General features: G+C 44.1%; 1 protein-coding gene across 3 annotated transcripts in view; it reads right to left on the bottom strand.

Annotated features, from left to right (window-relative positions):
• The window catches only part of rhpn1 (rhophilin, Rho GTPase binding protein 1), a 140,798-nt gene that overhangs the window by 94,455 nt on the left and 29,861 nt on the right, over positions 1–16,482 (bottom strand). The window lies entirely within an intron of this gene.

Below are 16,482 nucleotides of genomic sequence, written 5' to 3'. Positions count from 1 at the left end.
AAAAATAAATACTTAATTCAGAACAATAAAATGCAGCATGATAAATAAAGACAGTGAAAAAGACAGCGAGCATAAAAATTAAAGAGTACTGAGGGAGATGGGGTGAAGCATTCCTGAAATTCATCTCTGAAAAGGCCTCCTCCTATCTTCTATGTATCCCTGTATCTCCATATATTAACATTTCACAGGAAAAATCACAAGTCTCAAACGATTTGCAATAAATGTTCATTAATTCATTACTTTCAACTGCTCTCGCCATTTCCACCATCAGCACACCTATAACCAATAGAGCTCAAATTGGATCCTTCAGACATGACGAGGACAAAAATCTGCACGTCTACTGCTATTTTCCACCCATCGAACAGTTCAAGTAGAATTAAAGCAAAATGCTCACATGCTCAGCATCATATATCTCTGAAATCCTGGTTACAATGCAGAGATACAAACATCTTCACTGCCATCTCAATACTTGAATTTAGAAGATCTACTTGGCATGTGACAACCAAATAAAAAATCCGATAGGATCTTCATCATCAACCTCTACTTTTTTCAAATAGAACTTTTCAAAACTTGTCCTATGCATTACGTTCCCGGACAAGACCCCAACAGTTGCTAGGATACCGGATAGAAACCCAATATTTTATTTAATTTGTAAGACTGTGAGAAAAGGATACTTCGCTCCAAGAGTGATTTCATGCACAAGTAGGGATATGGTATACTAAAACAAACTTTATTATTAACACAGTATTACTAACTTTATCATAAAGACAAATAGCTTTCAATTACCAGTTAAACAGTGCTTATCAATAACCCTAAACAGCTATCCTTATCTCCACTTTAACAACACCCATATCAGGTCAAAATTGACTTTCAAATACAGCTCGGGAACACTGGACTCTGAGGAAAGGAGCTGTGAGAGTCTCTTCCTCTATCTCTCTCGTTTTTCCAGAAAATATGCAAAACAGCTGTATTTCTGAAATTACAGAGACCTGAATGAATCTACAGTTAAAACCATTAGACAAAGCAAATAAACCTCGAACTGAAAGCCTAAATTGAAGGAAGATGTGCTCGAAGACATTTATCTGCAACAAAGTGTCATGCGAGAGTACCTTTAAGAAATGGGTGTTTATTACTGCAGTGATGTCAGAGCTGGGCTGTGTCAGTATTTTACTTTTGTTTTAGGCTGTTTGCTGCAGGGTGTGATTTAGTTTTGTTTTCAGAGCTGGATAGCTGCAGCCAGAAGGTGTATGAATCTCTCTCTGTAATCTAAAGACTGTAAATCGATCCTGGTGATTTAAAATTAATAACAGTAGTGACTTTAACCTGATGTGCTTCTGGTAAAAGGTGCTTTAAGAATCATCATAGAATTTACAATGCAGAAGGAGGGCATTCGGCCCATCGCGTCTGCACCGGCTCTTTGAAAGAGCACCCTACCCAAGCCCACATCTCCACCCTATCCCCATAACCAGTAACCCCACCCAACACCAAGGGCAATTTTGAACACCAAGGGCAATTTAGCATGGCCAGTCCACCTAACCTGCACATCTTTGAACTGTGGGAGGAAACCGGAGCACCCGGAGGATACCCACGAACACACGGGGAGAATGTGCAGACTCCGCACAGACAGTGACCCAGCGGGAATCAAACCCAGGACGTTGGAGCTGTGAAGCAATTGTGCTAACCACCATGCTACCCCTTAAGTCTTCTGGATGTTGCTTGGGAAGTTATTAAGGATTACTTAGTGTTGTATTCTTTGGGGGTTGTATTTGAACTCATGGTTGCTAAGATGTTCACTGTTTGTTTTAAAAAGGTAAACTTGAGTTCATAGAATAAACATTGTTTCCCTTTAAAAAATACTTTTTCATGTCTGCTGTAGTACCTGTAGAGTGGGCCGTGTGCTCCCCATACCACAATCTATTAAAAGTTGTGGGTCAGGTGAACTCCAGGCTACACTTTGGGGTTCTCTAACCCTGGCCCATAACAAATTGGGGGCTCTTCCGGGATGAAAGTCTATCTATTGGATTGGCTTAGTGAACTTAAAGACAGTGAGGGGTGAGCATTTTGTGGTTGCTTTTCAGGTGCGGTATTCCAGTTTAAGTGGGGAGTGTGTTGTGGACAATGGCTCTTTCAGAGGCTCTGAAGATTTTGGGGGGAGACGGTCACTATTTAAATATGTCCAAGCATTGCTAAGGTTTGATGAGAAGGAGGTAGACGCTTTTTTCATTTCATTTGAGAAGGTAGCTAAACAAGTGAAATGGCCACAGGACATGTAGGTATTACTGATTAAACAAAGCTGGTAGGTAGGGCTAGTGAAATGTTTGCATCACTACTGGAGGAGGTATCTGGATCGTATGAGGAGGTATGAACTAGTGCCTGAAGCCTAGACAAAGGTTTAGAAATTTAAGGAAAGAATTTGGTCAAACATACATGGAGTTTGAAAGGCTCAAACAAAGTAATTTTGATAGGTGGATAAGGGCTTTGAAAATAGGATAAGGGCTTTGAAAATAAACCAAACTATGAAGCTCTCAGGGAAATTATACTTTTGGAGGAGTTTAAAAATTCAATTCCCGATGTCGTGAGAACTCATGTGGAAGAGCAGTTAAAACTGGTTAAAACTGCGACGTTAGCAGCAGAAATGACAAATGATTATGAATTAGTTCATAAATCAAAGCTTGATTTCCGACATCAGTTTCAGCCTGTGAGGAATAGAAACTGGGGACATAAGAAATACTCAAGTGGTAAAGGTGTTCTGATGGGAGATAATAAGGAGAGTGTACCTCAGGTTAAAAAAGAAATCCAGGAGGGTGGAAGAGACATGATGAATTTCAAATGTTTTCACTGTAATAAACTAGGTCATGTAAAGTTAGTGTTGGTGGTTGAAGAAAAGCATTGGGAAGGCTGATGTGGTAAAACACGATAAGACAGTGGGGTTTGTTAAAGTGGTAACGGCAAGTCCAAGTGAAGCGAAGGAGGTGCAAAAGATTATACAGCCTGATCAAGAGGTGATTGATAAGAAGGTGCCAGATCTCTTTAAATAATTTACTTGCGTCGGAAAAGTTTACTCATGTGTATCACGAGGAGCAGGTAAAGAAGTCACAATTTTAAGGGATACGGGAGCGAGTCAATTTTTAAATGGTAAGAGGTGAGGAGTTATGTAGTTTGGGAAGAATGTTGCCAGAAAAGGTGGTAATATGTGGAATTCAGGGTGAGAGGAGTAGTGTTCCATTATATATAAGGCAAGTTTGGAGAGTCCAGTGAAGAGTGGTGAAGTGGTAGTAGGAATAATAGAGAAACTTTCTTGTCCAGGAATACAGTTTATCTTGGTAATGACATAGCTGGATTGCAGGTGAGAGTGGTGCCTACTGTGGTTAATAAGCCAGTGGAAAATCAGACAACTGATGTGTTGAAAGACGAATATCCTGCGATTTTTCCTGATTGTGTAGTAACAAGGTCGCAAAATCACAGGTTAAGACAAGAGGAGAAATCAAGAGGACGAAGTTGAAGTGCAATTATCCGAAACGATTTTTGATCAGATGGTTGAAAAAGAACAGGTGGAGAATGAGGCGGATATTTTTAGTTCAGGAAAATTGGCTGAGTTACAACAGAAAAATGTAGAAATAAAACGGATATATCAGAAAGCATACACAGAAGAGGAATCGGAGTGTACACCAGAGTGTTATTACCGTAAAAGTATTGTCTTGATGAGAAAATGGAGACCTTTACATTTGCAGGCAGATGAAAAGTGGGCAGAAGTTCATCAAGCAGTATTGCCGGTAGGGTATAGAAAGGAGGTGTTGCGAGTTGCACATGACGTACCAGTGGGAGGACATGTGGGAGTAAGGAAAACTCAAGCTAAAATCCAGAAACATTTTTATTGGCCTGGACTACATAAAGATGTAGTTAAATTTTGTCAATCATGTCACACATGTCAAGTGATAGGGAAACCAACGCCCTTAATACCCATTCCAGCATTTGAGGAACCTTTTACAAGGGTCCTAATTGATTGCGTAGGACCGCTTCCTAAAACAAAAAGTGGGAATCAATATCTTTTGACGATAATGGATGTGTCTACTAGGTTTCCAGAGGCCATTCCAGTACGTGATATTATAGCCAAAAAGATTGTGGAGGAGTTACTTAAATTCTTTACTAGATAAGGACTACCCACAGAAATACAATCGGATCAAGAATCAAATTTTACCTCGAGGTAATTAATAGAAGTTACGGATAGCTTAGGAATAAAACAATTTAAATCAACTGCGTACCATCCAGAATCGCAGGGAGCGTTAGAAAGGTGGCATCAGACATTAAACACAATGTTGAGGGCTTATTATCGCATTTATCCAGAGAATTGGGATAAAGGAATCCCATTTGTATTGTTTGCAATTAGGGATGCACCTAATGAGTCAACCAAATTTAGTCCATTAGAACTAAGTTTTGGTCATGAGGTAGGAGGACCACTTAAATTGATTAAGGAAAAATTGGTGAGTGAGAAATCGGAAATTACACTATTGGATTACGTGTCACATTTTATGGAATGATTAAATAGAGCAGGTGAAGTGGTTGGACAACATTTAAAAGTTGCACAAAATGTGATGAAATGGGTAGCGGACAAGAAAGCCAAAGTTGGTAATTTTGCCAGTGGAGATAAGGTTTTAGTGTTGTTACCAGTGGTAGGTGAACCTTTAAAAGCTAGGTTTTGTGGACCTGATCAGATTGAAAAGGCGATTAAGTGAGGTGAATTATGCGGTAAAAGCACCAGTTAGAAGGAAAACTCACAAGTGTGTCATGCAAATATGCTTAAAAGGTACTTTGAAAGGGAAGGAGAGAAAAAGGAGGAGGTTTTAATGATTCTAACTCAAAGTGACGAACCAAATCCAAATGACTGTGAATTTGACATACCTCAAATTAAATTGGAAAACGAGGAAGTTCTTAAAAATTGGGATAAATTGTTGAGTTACCTTCCAGAGGAAAAACGGACTGACCTGAAAGAGTTATTGATATCACATGGGCAAGTTTGTGGAGATAAATTGGGAAGTACTAAAATGGCTATACATGATGTAGATGTGGGAAAGACTGTTCCAATCAAATAACAGCCATACAGACTTAACCCTTTAAAATTGGCACAGGTTGAGAGATTGAGAGTATGCTTAAAAATGGCAAAATTAAAGTGAGTTGCAGCAGATGGAGCTCACCCATAGTGATGGTACCAAAACCAGACAGTACCCAACGGTTGGGTGTAGACTGTAGAAAGGTTAATGCAGTTTCAAGAACGGACTCTTATCCTATCCCACATTTGCAGGATTGCATTGAGGAAGTAGGACAATCAGCTTTTATTTCTAAACTGGATTTTCTTAAAGGTTACTGGCAGGTACCTTTATCTGAAAGTGCGAAGGAGATTTCAGTTTTTGTGACTCCAGATGGTATGTACCAATTCAAAGTTATGCCATTTGGCATGAAAAACGCCTCAGCCACATTCACTATCAAAGTCGTTGCAGGATTTCCCAATTGTGTGGTATACATCGACGATCTGGTAATTTTCAGCCAGACATGGAAAGAACATGTAAAACATCTGATGGAGTTACCCGATTGACTTCAGGAGACAGGTTTGGTGAATTTGGAAAAGCCCAAGTCACTTTCCTTGGCCATTCAATCGGACAGGGTCGAATGGTCACACGGGATGTGAAACCAACAGTTATTGAGGACTCTTAAGACGATGAGAAATAATGCGATTTCTTGGCATGAGTGGATTTGGCTGAACATTTGTGCAAAGGTTTTATAGCGTGGTTGCTCCACTGATGGACTTGCTGAAGAAACGTCGAAAATTTCAATGGACAGCAGAGTTTCAACAGGCATTTGATTGCCTGAAAGCTGTGATAACCAATGCTCGTGTGTTGGAGAATTGCAAGGGACTCTATGATCAGATTGAACTAAAGTATCTGACTTTAAAGAGACATGCCGAGGAGTAGAAGAATGGATGGATTGTGCAGAGGCCTTCTTGTTCAAAGAGACTGTCAATCGAGACGGCGGAAGAAGAACAAAAAAAAAATGGACGATATTATTATACCGGTTTACGTGTGTTGTTTTTTGAAACGAGACAGTATATTTACTGTGTGCATTTCTTAAAGGATAGTGAAAAGGTGAAAAATTAAAACATCATGAAGTTGATGGTTTATTTATTTTTTCTTGGAGGGAGGTGTCATGAGAGAGTACCTTTAAGAAATGGGTGTCTATAAATGGGTATGTATATAAATATCTGGGGCGAAATTCTCCATTATCGGCGGAAAGTCCGCCGATCGGCGCAAAAAACGGCGCAAATCCCACTTGCGTCACGTCATAAAAATGGGCTGATAGTCTGCGGCCCAAAATGGGCTAGCAGCGACGTAACGGGATCCGCGCTTGCGCAGTGGTTCACGCCGTGCAGCGTCATACGCGCTGCACGGCGTGACGGCTCATAAGGCCGCGCAGCTCCCCCCCACCCGACCGGAACAACCGACCGCAACACCCGACTTGATGGCTGGCCGTCGCTCAGCCCCGAGGTTCGAGTCACGCGATGTGGAGGCGCTCCTGGACGCGGTGGAGCAGAGGAGGGACGCCCTGTATCCCGGGCACGGCCGCAGAGTTGCCCCACGCCACAGCCGGCGTCTGTGGAGGGAGGTGGCAGAGGCCGTCACCGCTGTGGCCCTAACACCACGGACAGGCACCCAGTGCCACAAGAAGGTGAACGACCTCGTCAGAGCAGGCAGGGTGAGCCTCCCCCATATCCGCCCCTCCCCATATCCCCCCCTCCCCCATATCCCCCCCTCCCCCATATCCCCCCCTCCCCCATATCCCCCCCTCCCCCATATCCCCCCTCCCCCATATCCCCCCCATATCCCCCATATCCCCCCCTCCCCCATATCCCTCCCTCCCCCATATCCCCCCCTACCCCATATCCCTCCCTCCCCCATATCCCCCATATCCCTCCCTCCCCCATATCCCCCCTCCCCCATATCCCCCCTCCCCCATATCCCCCTCCCCCATATCCCCCCCCCTCCCCCATATTCCCCCCCCCCATATCCCCCCCCTCCCCCATATTCCCCCCATATCCCCCATATTCCCCCCTCCCCCATATTCCCCCCATATCCCCCCTCCCCCATATCCCCATATCCCCCCCTCTGCCATTTCCTGCCCAGAGCCAACCCCCCAGGCCGTCACTCACCTCCTCGCTGGTCGGCGTGAGCCTGGAGCACCGGGTCACGCCGATGAAAAGGAGGTTTGATTGACGTCGACGTGAACGGTCATCACGTCGACGGGACTTCGGCCCATCCGGAAGGGAGAATATCGGCAGGCCGAAAATCGGCTGCCTTGCGCAGACCCGTGACATTCTCCGCGGCAGCGGCGCCATTAACGCCCCGCCGACTTTTCTCCCTTCGGAGACTTCGGCGGGGGCGGGATTCACGGCGGCCAACGGCCATTCTCCGACCCGGCGGGGGGGTCGGAGAATGACGCCCCTGTAGTGAGAGTACCTTTAAGAAATGGGTGTTTATTACTGCAGTGATGTCAGAGAGTGGGTGGAGCTGGGCTGTCTGTTTTTACTTTCGATATAGAATTTACAGTACAGAAGGAGACCTTTCGGCTCATCGAGTCTGCACAGGCTCTTGGAAAGAGCACCCTACCCAGGCCCACATCTCCACCCTATCCCCATAACCAAGTTACCCCACCCAACACTAAGGGCAATTTTGAACACCAAGGGCAATTTAGCATGGCCAATCCACCTAACCCGTACATCTTTCGACTGTGGGAGGAAACCGGAGCACCCAGAGAAAAACCATGCGCACACGGAGAGAAAGTGCAGACTCCGCACAGACAGTGACCCAACCTGGGACCCTGGAGCTGTGAAGCATTTGTGCTAACAACTATGCTATCGTGCTGCCCAAAACATTTCTGGCAGCGGTGGGATTTCGTTTTAGGCTGTTTGCTCCAGGGTGTGTTTTTGTTTCGTTTTCAGAGCGATAGCTACAGTCACAGCCAGAAGGTGTATGAATCTCTCTCTGTAATCTAAAGATTAAATCGATCCTGGTGATTTAAAACTAATAATAGTAGTGACTTTAACCTGATGTGCTTCTGCTAAAAGGTGTTTTAAGTCCTCTGGATGTTGTTTGGGCAGTTATTAACGATTACTTAGTTTGTATTCTTTGGGGTTGTATCTGAGTTGATGGTTGCTAAGATGCTGACTGTATGTTTTAAAAAGGTTAACTGGAGTTCATAAAATAAACATTGTTTTGCTTTAAAAAAATACTTGTCCATTCCTGCTGTAGTACCTGTAGAGTGGGCCGTGTGCTCCCCATACCACAATCTATTAAAAGTTGTGGGTCAGGTGAACTCCATGCTACACTTTAGGGTTCTCTAAATCCTGGCCCATAACAAAAGGCTATTATCCCTTCTTTTATTATTTTATTTTTCACCCCTCTTTTCCCGTGTTTGACTTGTCTTGTCTACATATATCATAGAATTTACAGTGCAGAAGGAGGCCATTCGGCCCATCGAGTCTGCACTAGCTCTTGGAAAGAGCACCCTAACCAAGGTCAACACCTCCACCCTATCCCCATAACCCAGTAACCCCACCCAACACTAAGGGCAATTTTGGACCCTAAGGGCAATTTATCATGGCCAATCCACCTAACCTGCACATCTTTGGACTGTGGGAGGAAACCGGAGCACCCGGAGGAAACCCACGCACACACGGGGAGGATGTGCAGACTCCACACAGATAGTGACCCAAGCCGGAATTGAACCTGGGACCCTGGAGCTGTGAAGCAATTGTGCTATCCACAATGCTACCGTGCTGCCCTATATGTAGACATATATAGATGTCTACATACATAAACTAGCTATGGGGCTAGTTTAAAGGCGAGAGGGGGGGGGGTTAAGAATTCGATAATAGTTAACCCAATGTATCTGCTGCATATTTAATCTTGTACTAATAAAGTGGTGTTTAAATTTTACAAACCTGGTGATTGCAGTTAATTTGGAGACAAGGGCCAAAGACTTTGGGGTGTTTTGTAAGTATTATTTATTAATTTCAATTGTGTTGCGACTTCAGATCAAGTGAGGCTGGAATTAACCGCGCACTAGCCCAGACAGGCATAACAATATTATGTTCAGACATCTCCCATCTCCTTTAATCGTACTACGGCATCAGAGAGAGATGCTGTGATATCTACAGAAACTGCAATTGCAAAGGACAATTAAACACTAATTTTAAATTGCTTTAAAAATTAAAGGTAATCAGATAATTGTAAGCATGTTTTTGTTTTTTAAAATTCATTTACTGGATGTGGGCATCACTGATTAAGCCAACATTTATTACCCATCCCTAGTTCCCTTCAGAAGGTGGTGATTTGTTGCCTTCTTGAACCACTACAGTCCTTGAGTTGTAGGTACCACCCATGTGCTGTTAGGGATGGAGTTCCAGGATTTTGTCCCAGCAACAGTGAAGGAACAGCGATCTATTTCCAAGTCAGGGTGATGAGTGACTTTGGGGGGGGGGGGGGGCGGGCGGGGGGGGACACCTCCAGGTGGGGGAGGGGGGGGGGACCTCCAGGTGGTGGGGTTCCCAAGTATCTGCTGCTCTTGTCCTTCTAGATGGTCGTGGTCATGAGTTTGGAAAGTGCTGTCTAAGGGACCTTGGTGAGTTGCTGCAGTGCATCCTGTAGATGGTACACATCGCTGCCACTGTTCTTCAGTGGAGGAGGGTTTGAATATTTGTGGAGGAGTAACAATCAAGCAGGCTGCTTTGTCCTGGATGGTGTTGAGCTTTTTGAGTATTGTTGGAGCTGCACTCCAGACAAGAGGAGAGTATTCCATTATATGCCTGACTTGTGCCTTGTAGATGGTGGACAGGCTTTAGTGGTGGGTGCAGGGGGTGAGATACTCGCCGTAGTATTCCTAGCCGTTGACCTGCCCTGGTAGCTACAGTATTAAATGGCTAGTATTAAATGGCTGGTCCAGTTCAGTTTCTGGTCACTGGTAGCCCCCAGGATGTTGATTGTGGTGGACTTTAATTGTGGACTCACTTGTGCTCCTATTTTAGAACCACAATAAAATAGGATCTGACAGTCATGTGGTTATCGGAGATTCATGCTTGTAATGCGTATCTCTGCAAATGAATCCTTAAAAAAGTGGATAAATATTGGCTGCAATTCCATCTTTTATCACTTGGCTTTCTGGAACATAAGCCATTCTTCATTTTTGACACCGAGCGAGTGTTGGCAGGCTAGATGACTATGCGTGCAACATATTTGCACTTTGCCGAAAGGGTCACGGAATAACAATCAGAAATTGAAAGTCTGGCTGGAAAGTTTAAGCCAAGTGGCTCAGAGGCCATATGCAGCACCCTACAGCCACGTTGAGCAAGATTAGCTCGGGCTTTAAAGTGACTTTTCTGATCTGTGCGGCAGTTTCGAAGCTGTATTTCAAGATAAAGGAAGTTGCAAATAATGAAAAGGCAATACAACAGTTTAGGAAGAACTTAGGAACGTGCAGGATAACACACGGGGGAGAGCTTCAACACAGACTCTCTTTAATTTCATTAACATTCAATTTTGTCAACTTTACATGAAATATTACATTCTTGATGTAAAAATAAACAACAGCTGTTCTTTTGTGATGTCAGTACTTAATTAAATAACAAAGGAACCTTTTGAGCTTTAATTACTGGAGGGGAAAAGAGGTCCTCACTTCATTAATGAGCTTATATCTAACCAGAAATAAGTAATGAACTGGCTGTGTGAATACAGCTCTTTTATAGACAAACACAACACTATTGTCCTGGATTACATGGTATGAAGAACAGCAATAGCAAATAAAAACTTAATTGCAGGAATATAAGCTGCTACTGGAAACAGCAGCCAGCTGATGCTCTGTTAAAGAAAACAAAAGGAATCTGCTTGCCTGCTAACAGAATATAGCTCGAGATAAATTATGTAAAAATCATTAAGTCAGGAACAAGAAAGGTCATGCGACCCAGCGAAGCGTGTTCCTCCAGTCCTCTATTGTACTAATTCTTCCAGTACAATATTCAGCTACATTCTGAATATTTGTCCTACTGCTATTCTGTCCAGAAGATCATTTCACTCACAGGTCTTTGAAAAAGCAGTTCTTCATTTCTGCTTTTAATTTAAAGAGATTAATTAAATTTATATACGTTTGGTCTACCTTCCTAAATTGAAGTACATTGTTGTCTAATTCATAATACATTTTCCAACTTCTACATGTTTTGCAGAATTGTAACTTTATACCCATAGAAGCAGCAAAAGCCCAACACCACTACATCTTCCAAAGTGGATCTTAACTACAAATTTATGAGGCGCTCACCCCTCTCCGTCTTTATTCTTCTTGACCCGTTTTCAGCCTTTGACACAATGACCATATTGTTACGACACCCTGGGCTTGTGCACGGTCAATTCCAGCCCCACAGGCACCCCAGAATCCCAACACAAGTGAATTAATTAATAATTTCAAGATCTTTAACTCTTGACTGATCCAATGATCTACAGGCACCAGATTTGTAAGTGAAACAAAATAAATTGCTTATTTATAATGAGAGATAATACATGCAATAATTATATTGGCTAATTAACCTATTACTCCCCCTTTTTAATGCTCCACCTTCTATCCAAGCACACACTCACACACACACACACGAGGGAAAGGGGTAAAATCAGAATTAAAATGGAAGAAACAAAGAAAGACAAATGTCCTTGGTGCTAATATTGAAATCGCTGTAGCTGGCTCTCTTCCCAGGACACGGAGTGCTAAAACCATCAGATGAATTGTTAACTAGGTTCTTCTTGCTGGAATATTCAGGCAGGACTCTCAGGCTGTGGGATCCCCTCTAGGGAGTCATTTTAACTTGTATTTACTTGGGTCTACACGGAAGATCCACCTCAGGTCTGTTAAATTCTGACTTGCCTCCACCTCCAGTAGGTTAACTATCAGCCTTGCGGAGATAAGACCAGAATTTTCAACATGGAGAGTTTTTAAAAGTTTTCAAACAACCCCCTCTTGCCTGTAGCTGGTGCTGAACTGGAATTTCCTGCAGGTTTAACTGGCTGTGTAAAGAGAAAGGCCCCTTTTGCAGGTCTTTAGAGAGAGAACAGAAGTGCTCATTCACTGCTGCTGGGTCAAAATTCTGGAACTTCCTCCCCAACAGCACTAGGGGTGGACTTGCACCTCAGGAACGGCAGCTGTTCAAGGCAGTAGCTCACCACCACCTTCTGAAGGACAAGTAGGGATGGGCAATAAATGCCGGTATGTGAGATTTAGTCAACGAATAAATCTCACATACGTCAATCCAGCCATCCTAGGAAACTTGTATTTCCTCTCAGGCAAGTATATCTTTTCTTGGATAAGGAGACTAAAACTACACACAATACTCCAGATGTGGTCTCACTAAGGCCCTGTACAACTGCAGTAAGACATCCTTGCTCCTGTACTCAAGTCCTCTTGCAATGAGGGCCACCATACCACTTGCCTTAACTGTTTGCTGTATCTGCAAGCTTGCTTTCAGTGTACAAGAACACCCAGGCCCTTTGTTATCTGACGGTGAAGTGCCGCCTATACTACCATCCACTACGGTTCACTTCTGTCATCATCACAGCGGTCTACATTTTATCCCAGGCAGAAGTGAAGAAGGCGCTTGATGAATTGTACACAGCTATAAACAATCTGGAAATGGAATACTGGAGGACGTGTTCATCGTGGCTGGGGACTTCAACAAGGCCAACCTCAAGAGTGTTCTGCCAAAATTCCACCAACCATCTCCTGTTACACCAGGGACCCTCATATCTTTGACCACTGCTACACAACCATCAACAGCACCTACCGCTCCATCCTCCAACCACATTTCAGAATATCAGACCACAAGACAGTGCTCCTTCTTCAGGCATACAAGCAGAAATTTAAGTGGAAGAATCCGGTTAAGAAGGTTGTGCAATGCTGGTCTGAGGCAACGGGAGAGCTCCTACCCGACAGCTTGGGAGTCAGTGGACCATATTCAAGAACTAAGTGGCCAACCTAGACACTACCATCTACTAGACACTGCCACTACCATCACAGGCTTCATAATGATAATCATTTTTTTCATAATGTTATTGTCACATATAGGCTTAGATTAACACTGCAATGAAGTTACTGTGAAAAGCCCCTCGTGTCCACACTGGTGCATGGTGGTGGCTTATACCATCTACAAGATGCATTGCAGCAGCTCACCAAGGCCGCTTCAACAGCACCTTCCAAAATATTGTTCTCGACCACCTAGAAGGGCAAGGGCAGCAGATATGGGAACACTGCCGCCTGCAAGAACCCCTTCAAGCCACACACCATCCTGACCTGAATTATATCACCGTTCCTTCACTGTCACTGGGTCAAAATCCTGAAACTCCCTCCCGAATAACACTGTGGACTACCGTACACCACAAGGACTTCAACGGTTCAAGGCAGCAGCTCACCACCACCAAGTGCAATTATGAAAATTGCTTATTGTCACAAGTAGGCTTCAAATGAAGTTACTGGTTCGGCGCCTGTTCGGGGAGGCTGGTACGGGAATTGAACAGTGCTGCTGGCCTGCCTTGGTCTGCTTTCAAAGCCAGCGATTTAGCCCTGTGCTAAACAGCCCCTAGGGAATTAGGGATGAACAATAAAAGTGTTGGCCTCGTCAAAATAGGCCACATCCCATGAAATAAATCTTTTTTTTTTTTTTTAAATCAACTCTGCTAAAATGCTACGCACTATTCTTTTCAAACTGCAGCAGTCCAGTGCGAAGTTCATCCACAATGGCAGGCAGTTTTATTGATAATGATTCAGATTGTTAAAAATGATAGATTGAAGTTCTGGGTGTGCATTCACCCCAACTGGATTCTTACGAAAGATACACACCATAAAGTATATTACATGTCCTTTATCTTTATGGATACTGACTAGCATTCTGTATTTCCAACAGTTTCAGTTTATATTTCAGATTCAAAAAGTTGGTAGTTTTTCCTTTCAACTTCAGTTTGGTAGAAATACAATTTAATTACGGTTTTGCCTGAAAGCAAATGTTAATTTGACAATTGAATAACTTGCACCGCCCCCCCATTATAGATTCTTTATAAGTCTCAAAGAATGCACTGACTTCATAGGATCAGAATTCCTATAGTGCAGGAGGCCATTTGGCCCATCAGGTCTGCACCGAACCTCTCAAAGAGCACCCTACCTAGGCACACTCCCCCACCCTATCGCCGTAGCCCCACCTAACTTGCACATCTTTGAACACTAAGGGACAATTTAACATGGCCAATCCACTTAACCTGCACATCTTTGGAGTGTGGAAGGAAATCAGAGCACCTGGAGGAAACCCACACAGACACAGGGAGAACGTGCAATCTCCACACAGTCACCCAAGGTTGGAATTGAACCCCAGTCCCTGATGCTGTGAGGCAACAGCGCTAACCACTGTGCCACCCTTCAAATACTCAAATCAATGGCAATCCACAGTCTTACAGGGACATTCTTCAAAATTCACTTGTTCTTACCAGAATTGTTGAAAGGGCATAGTTTTAGACATATCAGAATTAGTTTCAAAACTCACTGAACGGTTAAACCTTTTCTGTATCAATTTGTATTACACACACAAGCTGTTTAGCTGAAGTTGTTAACTGTTGGAAAATATCCCAAGGACACTGCTGGTGATGGGCCCCCAATAAAGAGACAAACAACAGTGTGGCAATGGACAAAATGTGTTCTTTTCCCCATTTTGTATCGATATCAAGTTGTCTGGAGGGGAGTCAATCATACAGAATTGTCATTGCATGGGTGACACAGTGGATAGCACTGCTGCATACAGCGCTGAGGACCCAGGTTCGATCTCGGCCCACTGTCCTTGTGGAGTTTGCACATTCTCCCAGTGTCTGCGTGGGTTTCAGTCCCACAACCCAAAGATGTGCAGGGTAGGTGAATTGGCCACGCTAAATTGCCCCTAAATTGGGAAAAATAATTGGGTACTCATGTATTTAAAAAATTGAATTGTTATTGCAGCGGGCATTTATACTTTGAGAAGGCCATTATACTTAAGGGGAGGTGATTGATAACCACGGGCGGGATTCTCCGCAATCGGCGCGATGTCTGCCGACCGGCGCCCAAAACGGCGCAAATCAGTCCAGCATCGCGCCGCCCCAAAGGTGCGGAATTCGCCACATCTTGAGGGGCCGAGCCCTCACCTTGAGCCCATCGCAGGCCGGAGAATCGCCGGCGGGGGGGGGGGGGGCGCCAACCGGCGCGATTCCCACCCCCGCCGAATATCCGGTGCCGGAGAATTCGGCAACCGGCGGGGGCGGGATTCACGCCAGCCCCCGGTGATTCTCCGACCCGGCGGGGGGGTCGGAGAATCCCGCCCCGCATTCTTGATAATGGGGAGCCGGTGAGAAATAAAGAGGCAGCATGTAGATGTCTTTGCACTGATCGGATATCATTAAATAAACGTGCACTTGTTGTAATTGGTTAATTGTTCTCATGTACTATGTATGATGCAAACATAATCAATAGTTATGACTGGACATAAATAAATAACAAATGATTGATATATGCTAATTTCTTTTAACTGAATCTGAAGTACATCTGTCGGTACAAGTCTTGAATCATTGTAAGGACTACATGATAGTACTATCACGCCATAGCTCAATGGGTAAGCACAGCAGCAATCACAATGACAATGTGCCCTAAATGTTATTCTTTGTGTGCAAGTGTAGCTACGGGAATCATCGAGCAGATAATTTAACTAGAAAGTGACAAAGAGGCGATCTTGGAGGGATGAGCTGCCCAGTGGGAATGGGCTCCCGTACTTACAGGTGTGAGATTATGTGAGGAAACTGGTGCCGACCTGTAGCCGGTTAAAATGGCTAACTCCCGATTAGAATGGCCAAACCCCGATTTAAAATGGCGAACGGAAAAATCAGCCAACAGGACTCAAACAGACAGCTGCAGGTAAAACAGTGTATTCGCCTCTGGGGAAGCCAGACCGAATCGATACCTGCAGCCATCAACATAACAACACCCCAGCCATCTGCATATAAAGTAGCAATCCCAGGAACAATATGCTACAAATTAGTAACACAAAGCCGACCCAGGCCTTTCGGAGCCAGCAGGAGCTGACACAAAGAGAGGTAAACGACCACCCTTCGATCAAGGAATCGCTCCAGCATTGGAGAATATCGAACCAAGTGATTGGGACAAAGTCCAATCACTTGGAACCAGGTACATGGTCCACTCCGAGAGGCGGGAAGCCCCTGGGGACTATAAGAATAGGGGCCAAGTTCAAATCGACCCTTCTTCACCCTTCTCCTCCCGGCTGCACCCTTCTTCACTCTCGCCAACAACAGCCGAAAGAAACGCAAGTCTTACTCCAACGATCGCTACCAGATAGACACTCCTGACTATCGACCTGTACCAGCTTTGAATCCTGCA

Source organism: Scyliorhinus torazame, chromosome 11, assembly GCF_047496885.1.
Source record: "Scyliorhinus torazame isolate Kashiwa2021f chromosome 11, sScyTor2.1, whole genome shotgun sequence".
In the NCBI taxonomy this organism is placed as follows: Eukaryota; Metazoa; Chordata; class Chondrichthyes; order Carcharhiniformes; family Scyliorhinidae; genus Scyliorhinus; species Scyliorhinus torazame.
This window is presented reverse-complemented; position numbering and strand designations above follow the sequence as displayed.